The sequence below is a fragment of the Pseudorasbora parva genome, chromosome 19 (genome assembly GCF_024679245.1).
Source record: "Pseudorasbora parva isolate DD20220531a chromosome 19, ASM2467924v1, whole genome shotgun sequence".
NCBI lineage: Eukaryota > Metazoa > Chordata > Actinopteri > Cypriniformes > Gobionidae > Pseudorasbora > Pseudorasbora parva.
In genome coordinates, this window is record NC_090190.1 from 38,515,723 (window position 1) to 38,525,581 (window position 9,859).

Below are 9,859 nucleotides of genomic sequence, written 5' to 3' on the forward strand. Positions count from 1 at the left end.
CTGATTTATAAGCTTTTGTACCCATTGGGAAGTCCCCATGAGTCTGTATGCATTCAGGTTTAAGTCCCCACCAGGCTAGAAAATCATTCACACACACACAGAGGCAAGTTTTTTTTCTTGAAAACTTATACAATATTGCCCTCTACTGGTCATTTAAGTGAGAGCATAAGTGTTGAAAAAAAAACAAAAAAAAAAAACAGTGTGATATATAGAATAACCAGCAGGTGGGAGTATAGCCTTATTTATGAACCAGGTACTTGTGTCCATATTTTGTATTTTTTAGGCTTTTGCTACGGGAACACCGTTTGAGATATCCAATAACCGTTCGCATTTTAGCATCTTCTGTATATTTACTTCATGTTGTCCGAGTTTGGAGGAGATTGAATGAATCGCTTTTGAGGACAAGGTAAAAACTCAGAGCTCGCTTTCGACTTCTTGGTATCTTCCAACCAAATTATCTGACTTCCTGTTGGTCAGAGCTAATGACTGTAAATTAGAAAGTTGTCCGGCTCGAAATGTACAATATATATACCGAGTTTGGTGAATGTACATAAAACTAACCCCCCACTTTGGACAAAAGATGGCGCTACTGAGCCCCTCTACCACGCCCGTTTCTGAATCTTTGCTTGCATCTTCTGGACAGCATGTCAGATGTGTGTGTTGAGTTTCATGCAATTTCAAGCATGCTAAGTGTCTCAAAAACACCTAAAAAGATTATTGGACTTTGACACGTTGCCATGACAACAGTATTTCAAGAATCAGGAATCCATTTATATGTCTATATCTGCCATGTTTTGACATTATACTGATGAAGTTTGAAGTAAATCGGGTGAAAATAAGATGGGGATTTAAAGCATTTTTGAAAGTGACACACTTCCTGCTGCCAGTTGGTGGCGCTATAACTTTGACTCACAAAAGTCATATTCATGTGATCGTCCTCTTACAACGAACACACAGCTGAAGTTTCATCAAAATGAATTAATGTATGCAGAAGTTATAATACACTTCCTGTTTGCCTTTTCTCGCCATAAATTCGTCTCTTCGCCACGGCCAAACCGTTTGAGATATCAAAAAGTTGCTCGCAATTTAGCATCCTCAGTGTCTTGACTTCATGCTGACCGAGTTTGGTGCTGATCGGGTGAATCGTCTAGGAGGAGTATCGCAAATTCCACAGCATGCGTTTTCCGAACAACCCATAATAGCTCACTTCCTGTTGGGCTGACGCATAACTTAGAGCACGAAAGTTGTTCGGCCCAATGAGCTCTATATGTGTACCGAGTTTCATATATGTACGTGCAAGTGTGTTTGATTTATAGACCACGTTTTCAGAGCCCACTTTAGGGGGCGCTGTCGAGCCCCCCTGCCACGCCCGGGTCCCAGCCTCAGCCCGGCCCTGATGGCCGCGCATTCTGACGCGTGTGCAAAGTTTCAAGAGTTTTCGAGCATGGGAAGGGGCCCAAAAATGCCCAAATAGTCGCGTAAAAAAATAATAAATAATAATAATAACAAAAAAGAAAAATAATCCTTAGAAGAACAATAGGGCTCTGCGCCCTTTCAGGGCTTGGGCCCTAAATATATATGTCAAAAGACATATTCATTCCCTTGAATAATTCTGAATAGAGAAAGAATATTTGAGGTTCACTCCACATTTGGCCTCTTTCAGGCCCGGTTTAATTCTGGTATTAAGATGTGTTTTAGTCGATCGGACCACAAGTAGACGAGGGAGACACATTCCTGTTTACACCTGTTTGGAGGAAGAACAGGTGACAAAATCACAAAGGTCTTTGGAAGAAAACTTCTGAGATTAAAGAAGAAGAACATGAAGAAGGCAGGAGTTAATAAACCAAACTTCCATCTCTTTTGTCCACTTTTTAAAATACTTCTGTCCTGATTTCTTTGAGGGAAGGGATTATGGGCGGCTAAATGTATGGGTTTTTTCAGATCATTCGATCTAATGTACAAAATAAACTCGCACAATTTACACTTGAATGCGCACAGAGATGATGGAAAAACATCAGCTTTCGTTTTCTGCTCTGACAGCCACAAGAACAGCCGAAAATTTTAGAAATCATAAATGGTGAGAGAACATTGTGTTTGTACGTTATCTTCAAACTAAACTTGGGTCTTCAGCTAACATAATTTAAATCTCGTCTGACTAGCGCACTTCATGTTTACGCATTAGGTCAAGTGGAGAGTCTTTTGTGGCTGTTTGAATGCATTTGACCATATGAACATTTACACTATGAAAGCAATTCGGTCAAATGTGTTCGACACCCTCTGGAAGTGATCGAAAGAGGACAAGCTCAAAACGTTTCAGACCCCATTTACACCTGTATTTACCGTCATCAACCTGTGATCTGGAACGCATCTTAATACCAGGTGTAAACATGGCCTCAGTTGTCGTCAGTGAAGGTATTCATTTACCCATGTTGAATGAGCCTGTCTATTCAGAATGATATATTCAAAAACATTGCCTGCAAATTGATCTCAAAGTCAGCAAATTAACACACAATGAACGTACAGTCCCTGACAAAAGTCTTGTCGCTTGTGTACAAATTGACCTAAAGTGCCGCTGAAATATATAAAATGAGTGGTCTCATTTTAATCCCACCAGCTTTTGTGATAATGTTTCAGTGAAAAACTAAACTTTCAAAAAGTATTCTAATATTCACAGCTTGGTAAAGCCCATTGAGTCAATTTTTGCAAAGACATAAGTGTTGTCACCTTGTCATATGAGCTTCACCTGTGACTAATAATGGCTCAATTAGGTCTCAAGTGTGTATAAAAAGAACCCCAGTACGCTAGACCTTCACATCAACTGCAACTATACCTCTGCGAACATGCCTAAGATTCACCCTGAGACTAAAGTTTTGATTATCAAGAGGCTGAAGACCAGATCCACTGCTGATGTGGCAGACACCTTCAATGCGTCTCAGCGTCAAGTACAGAGACGTTTTTGACAAGCCCAGGTCAGGCAGACCCCGAAAGACAACTGCTCGAGAAGACCGTTTGTTGGCTCGAAAATCCAAGGCCAGCCCATTTTCCACTGCAGCAGAGCTCCACGAGACCTGGTCACCTGAAGTCCCTGTGTCAACCAGAACAGTTTGTCGGATTCTGTCTCGAAATGGCCTCCATGGTCGAATCAGTGCCCAGAAGCCAGCACTAAACAAAAGACAATTGAAAAACCGTGTGGCATTTGCCAAGGCCCACAGCCTGCTAAAAGGATGGACGCAGGAAAAGTGGCAGAAGGTGGATTTTTCAGATGAATCTTCTGTTGAATTACACCACAGTCGCCGCAAATATTGCAGGAGACCTACTGGAGCCAGAATGGATCCGAGATTTACCCAGAAAACAGTGAAGTTTGGTGGCGGAAAAATCATGGTCTGGGGTTACATCCAGTATGGGGGTGTGCGAGAGATCTGCAGGGTGGAAGGCAACATCAATAGTCTAAAATACCAAGAAATCTTAGCTACCTCTTATGTTCCCAACCATAAAAGAGGCCAAATTCTGCAGCAGGACGGTGCTCCATCGCATACTTCCATCTCCACATCAAAGTTCCTCAAGGCGAAGAAGATCAAGATGCTCCAGGATTGGCCAGCCCAGTCACCAGACATTAACATCATTGAGCATGTGGGGTAGGATGAAAGAGGATGCATGGAAGACGAAACCAAAGAATATTGATGAACTCTGGGAGGCATGCAAGACTGCTTTCTTAGCTATTCCTGATGACTTCATCAATAAATTGTATGAATCCTTGCCAAAACGTATGGATGCAGTCCTTCAAGCTCGTGAAAGTCATACAAGATATTACATTTGGATCTCACAGCGCCACAACTTACAACCCCGAATCAGAAAAAGTTGGGACAGTTTGGAAAAAGCAAATAAAAAAAGAAAGTAGTGATTTCTAAATTTACTTTGACTTGTATTTCATTGCAGACAATATGAACACAACATATTTCATGTTTTTTCTGGTCAACTTCATGATATTTGTAAATATGCATCCTTTCCTGTCATTCAGACCTGCAACACATTTCAAAAAAAGTTGGGACAATTTAGGGCTAGTAATGAGGTAAAAGGGTTAAATGATGATGTGATTTGAAACAGGTGATGTCAACAGGTGATTGAATTTATGATTTGGCACAAAAGCAGCATCCAAGAAAGATCTAATCCTTTAGGAGCAAAGATGGGCCGAGGATCGCCCGTTTGCCAACAAATACGTGAGAAAATTATTGAAATGTTTAAAAACAATGTTCCTCAAAGAAAGATGGGACGAGATTTGGATATTTCACATTCAACAGTGCATAACATAATTACAAGATTCAAGGAATCTGGAGGAATTTCAGTGCATAAAGGACAAGGCCGTAAGCCTAAGCTGAACAACTGTGATCTCCGATCCCTCAGGCGGCACTGCATCAAGAATCGTCATTCATCTATAAGCGATATCACCACATGGGCTCAGGACTACTTTGGCAAACATTTGTTAAGTACCACAATACGTAGTTACATCCACAAATGCCAGTTAAAACTGTACTGTGCCAAAAGGAAGCCTTATGTTAACAGTGTCCAGAAGCGCCGTCGACTTCTCTGGGCTCGGAGGCATCTGGGATGGACCATCACACAGTGGAAATGTGTACTGTGGTCAGATTAATCAGTATTTCAGGTATTTTTTGGGAGGAATGGACACCATGTGCTCCGGACCAAAGAAGAAAAGAATCATCCAGACTGTTACCAGCAACAAGCCAGGGTCTGTCATGGTATGGGGTTGTGTCAGTGCCCTTGGCAAAGGTAACTTGCACTTCTGTGAAGGCACCATTAATGCTGAAAAGTACATAGAGATTTTGGAGCATAATATGCTGCCTTCAAGAAGATATCTTTTCCAGGGACGTCCATGCATATTTCAACAAGACAATGCAAAACCACATTCTGCATACATTACAAAGTCCTGGCTGCGGAGGAAGAGGGTATGGGTACTTGACAGGCCTGCCTGCAGTCCCGACCTGTCTCCAATAGAGAATGTGTGGCGCATTTTGAAGCGCAAAATGCGACAACGAAGACCCCGTACTGTTGCCCACCTTAAGACTTGTTTGCAGGAAGAATGGGACAAAATTACACCTGAAACACTTCATCACTTGGTGTCTTCAGTCCCTAAACGTCTTTTAAGTGTTGTGAAAAGGAATGGCAACATTACAAAGTGGTAAATGCTTTACTGTCCCAACTTTTTTTGAAATGTGTTGCAGGTCTGAATGACAGGAAAGGATGTATATTTACAAATGACATGAAGTTGACCAGACAAAACATGAAATATTTTGTGTTCATATTGTCTGCAATGAAATACAAGTCAAAGTAATTTTAGAAATCACTACTTTTTTATTTTATTTGCCCATTCCATACTGTCCCAACTTTTTCTGATTTGGGGTTGTAATTTGCTGACATATTTTTGTATTTGCAGTAAATTTGTTCCATTTCTGTATAGGTGACAAAACTTTTGTCTGGCCAAAATTTGACCTTTCTGTCTTGATTAAATGATAAATATTTTTTCGGTGAAAATTATTTATTTCAGTGCATTAAACATAATTTGGGAGGGTTTTAGCTTTTCATATGAGCTATTTCTAACACCAATTAATTAATTAAAAGTCAGGTTAATATCAGGTATTTCTAGAAAATAGATAAGCGACAAGACTTTTGTCAGGGACTGTATAAGAAGGGAGGAAAAATAATAAGTCAATGCTTTTGCGTTCTCAGGCAATTTTTTTGCGTTCCCTCAAGAAACTGTGTCCGCTTGCAAAACCCTTGCGTCCCCTCGCAAAAACATTAGCGTTTTCTCGCAAAACTTTTGTGTTCTTTGTGAGTAAATGCTAAGTTTCTCAGGGAATGCAAACATTTTGTGAGCAAATGCAAATGAAAAAGTGTATGATTTATAAGCCTCTTGAAAAGTGGGGACATAGCCAATGTCCTCATATTTTACCCTATCCTGTAATACCTGTGTCATACCCATGTCATTATACACATTTGTGTCCTCATATGTCACAAAAACATGCCCACACACACACACTGCCCCTAAACCTACCCATCACAGGAAACATTTGCAGTTTTTACTTTCTCAAAAAAAACATCATCCTGTATGATTTATAAGCCTTTTGAAAAGTGGGGACCGTTGATCTCAGGTTTTTACTATCCTTATGGGGACATTTGGTCCCCACAATGTAATATAAACAAGGACACACACACACAAACACACAGACACACACACACACACACACACACACACGCACGCACGCACGCACACACACACACACACACACACACACAGTTTTTGTTGTTGTTGTTGTTAGTCTATATGTTTTTTGGTATTTGGACAGTGTTTGTTTTGTATTATGTATTTGTTTAATATTTTTTTCCAACTGTTAAAATAAAATATTTCTTATGTGTTTATCTTTATAAATAAAATGCTTAATATAATAAAAGCAGCATACTTTGTTTATTTCTGAAAATATAACTGCATTTCTCAAAGCTCACCAAACACAAGTTGCAAAACATCCTACATCTCTAGCAAACATGTTTTTGGTTTCTAAGTGATCAAATGAGGTATAAGTGTTTTGCAGATGCGGTCTGAAGATTAGGTACGTGAGTGAATGGCTTCACTGAGTGGGCATCAAGATTCAAGTGTGTAAGCATTGTTAAAAAACTGTACGTCAGATTAATTTAACTTATTTCTCAATGCTCATGCTACACTCACACTGACCAATACTATGCCATAATATGACTGCTTTAATAAAGATAGCTGGCGTACAATGGAGTAAAAGGTTAAAATGATCATGATTTCTCACTGCCGTGACAAAGACAACACTAATAATATCTAGGCGTATGTGCTGACAGGAGCTGTGCCAAGCAGGCCTCTTGAGTAACAGAGATGAAGGTTCATGAAACACTAAAACATTTTTGGAGATGTGAACAGAAATGTACATCAGCACATCGCTGAAAACACTAATTTTACCAACAATTGTAATTTGGTTATTTTTGCGTTTTTCTGAGCAAATTTGCTGCTCTGGGTTGAAAAGCAAAGTCGAAGAAACATCACGAAATGTGAATTATAATTTAACATTTGCAACAGAATGTAAATAATGCAACAGAATTTGATTCAGCTGTACATCCACTCTGGTGAAAACGGTGTAAAGATAGATATAAGTGGACAATAGCCTTTAATATTACTGAACTGCAAATAACAATGAGGCAATACTAATTGGCTCAAATAAAGAATTAAAAGTAAGTAATCATATTGTTTTAGTAAACAACACTTAAAATACAGTTAATGTATGAACAAAAACATATATTGTGTATAACAAATGGCAGCAGAGGGCGCCAGTGGTCTGATTGCTGTCACACTTTACATAAAGAGCAAATCATTGTTTATCTAATGTTTAACACATCCTTTCTGAGAGTGTGATTAACAAATTAATTAATTTGTTACATTTATATAGTAATTTTCTGGGTAGGCCTACTCAAAGCGCTTTACATGGAAGGGGGAATCTCCTCAAACACCACCGATGTGCAGCATCTGCCCAGATGAAAAACAGAAGAAGGCAGAAGGCAAAAAGAAAGACACGGGTCAAATAAACTGGTTGTTCAGACAAAAGTGTACACTCTTCCCGTACATGTAAAAGAGTGAGGGGGGTAAAAGGGAAAGAAAACACTCTAAAAAACGTTACAAATCAAAGGGGAAAAGTAATATTATTAAGCTGAATGTTAGTCACCCATAGGGCAGTCATCTCTCTCTTGTCACACTTACACTCAAAATGCGTGCCCCTCACATAAGAACAGCGTGCACCATAGAAGAAGCTATCTTAAAGACATAAAAACATTAACATCATAAACAGTATTCAAGTGGCCATTACAGACGGCAGCTATATTGAGCCAGAACGCCCACCACACACCAGCTGACTATTGGAGAGGAGAGAGAGTGATGAAGCCAATCGGTATATGGAGATTATTAGGAGGCCATGATGGACAGAGGCCAATGGGCAAATTTGACCAGTATGCCAGGGTTAAGTCAAGTCAAGTCATCTTTATTTATATAGCACTTTTTACAAGTCCAATTGTTTCAAAGCAGCTTTACAGTATTAACGGGAAAATATCGCAACAGTATTTGATTCGGCTGTACAGCTGCTCTGGTGAAAATGGTGATGTTATCCAGCTAATTTCAGTTATCATATAGTGTCAATGCGGGCAGATCGGTGATATAGTGGAAATGTAAGCGTCTCCAACTGAGCAAGCCAAAAGCCAAAGGCGACAGTGGCAAGAAACCAAAACCGCGTGCCAGTTCTCCTCTGGCTGATGAGCAAAAAGTGTGTTATGATTCTGGCAACATTCGTAAGATTATTCAAAAGATTAGAGTCATCACGCTGGAGACGGGTTTATTGAGGATGTTGTGTCGATGCGGCATTTACCGGGGGAAGTTTAATTGACACACTGTAGGTATTTTCCATAATGTAATGATACATTTTAGATTCATTGCATACCAACTGAAATATTTCAGGTCTTTTATTGTTTTAATACTCAAAAAATTAGCATATTTCATCCGACCAATAAAAGAAAAGTGTTTTTAATACAAAAAACGTCCACCTTCAAATAATTATGTTCAGTTATGCACTCAAAACTTGGTCGGGAATCCTTTTGCAGAAATGACTGCTTCAATGCGGCGTGGCATGGAGGCGATCAGCCTGTGGCACTGCTGAGGTGTTCTGGAGGCCCAGGATGCTTCGATAGCGGCCTTAAGCTCATCCAGAGTGTTGGGTCTTGCGTCTCTCAACTTTCTCTTCACAATATCCCACAGATTCTCTATGGGGTTCAGGTCAGGAGAGTTGGCAGGTCAATTGAGAACAGTAATACCATGGTCAGTAAACCATTTACCAGTGGTTTTGGCACTGTGAGCAGGTGCCAGGTTGTGCTGAAAAACCAAATCTTCATCTCCATAAAGCTTTTCAGCAGATGGAAGCATGCAGTGCTCCAAAATCTCCTGATAGCTAGCTGCATTGCCCTGCCCTTAATAAAACACAGTGGACCAACACCAGCAGCTGACATGGCAACCCAGACCATCACTGACTGTGGGTACTTGACACTGGACTTCAGGCATTTTGACATTTCCTTCTCCCCAGTCTTCCTCCAGACTCTGGCACCTTGATTTCCGAATGACATGCAAAATTTGCTTTCATCCGAAAAAAGTACTTTGGACCACTGAGCAACAGTCCAGTGCTGCTTCTCTGTAGCCCAAAAGTGTCTTGACCTGGGGCATGCGGCACCTGTAGCCCATTTCCTGCACACGCCTGTGCACGGTGGCTCTGGATGTTTCTACTGCAGACTCAGTCCACTGCTTCCGCAGGTCCCTCAAGGTCTGGAATCGGTCCTTCTCCACAATCTTCCTCAGGGTCTGGTCACCTCTTCTCGTTGTGCAGCGTTTTTTGCCACACTTCTTCCTTCCCACAGACTTCCCACTGAGGTGCCTTGATACAGCACTCTGGGAACAGCCTATCCGTTCAGAAATGTCTTTCTGTGTCTTACCCTCTCGCTTGAGGGTGTCAATGACGGCCTTCTGGACAGCAGTCAGGTCGGCAGTCTTACCCATGATTGCGGTTTTAAATAATTTGAGGAACCAGGCTGGGAGTTTTTAAAAGCCTCAGGAATCTTTTGCAGGTGTTTAGAGTTAATTAGTTGATTCAGATGATTAGGTTAATAGCTCGTTTAGAGAACCTTTTCATGATATGCTAACTTTTTGAGATAGGAATTTTGGGTTTTCATGAGCTGTATGCCAAAATCATCAGTATTAAAACAATAAAAGACCTGAAATATTTCAGTTGGTGTGCAA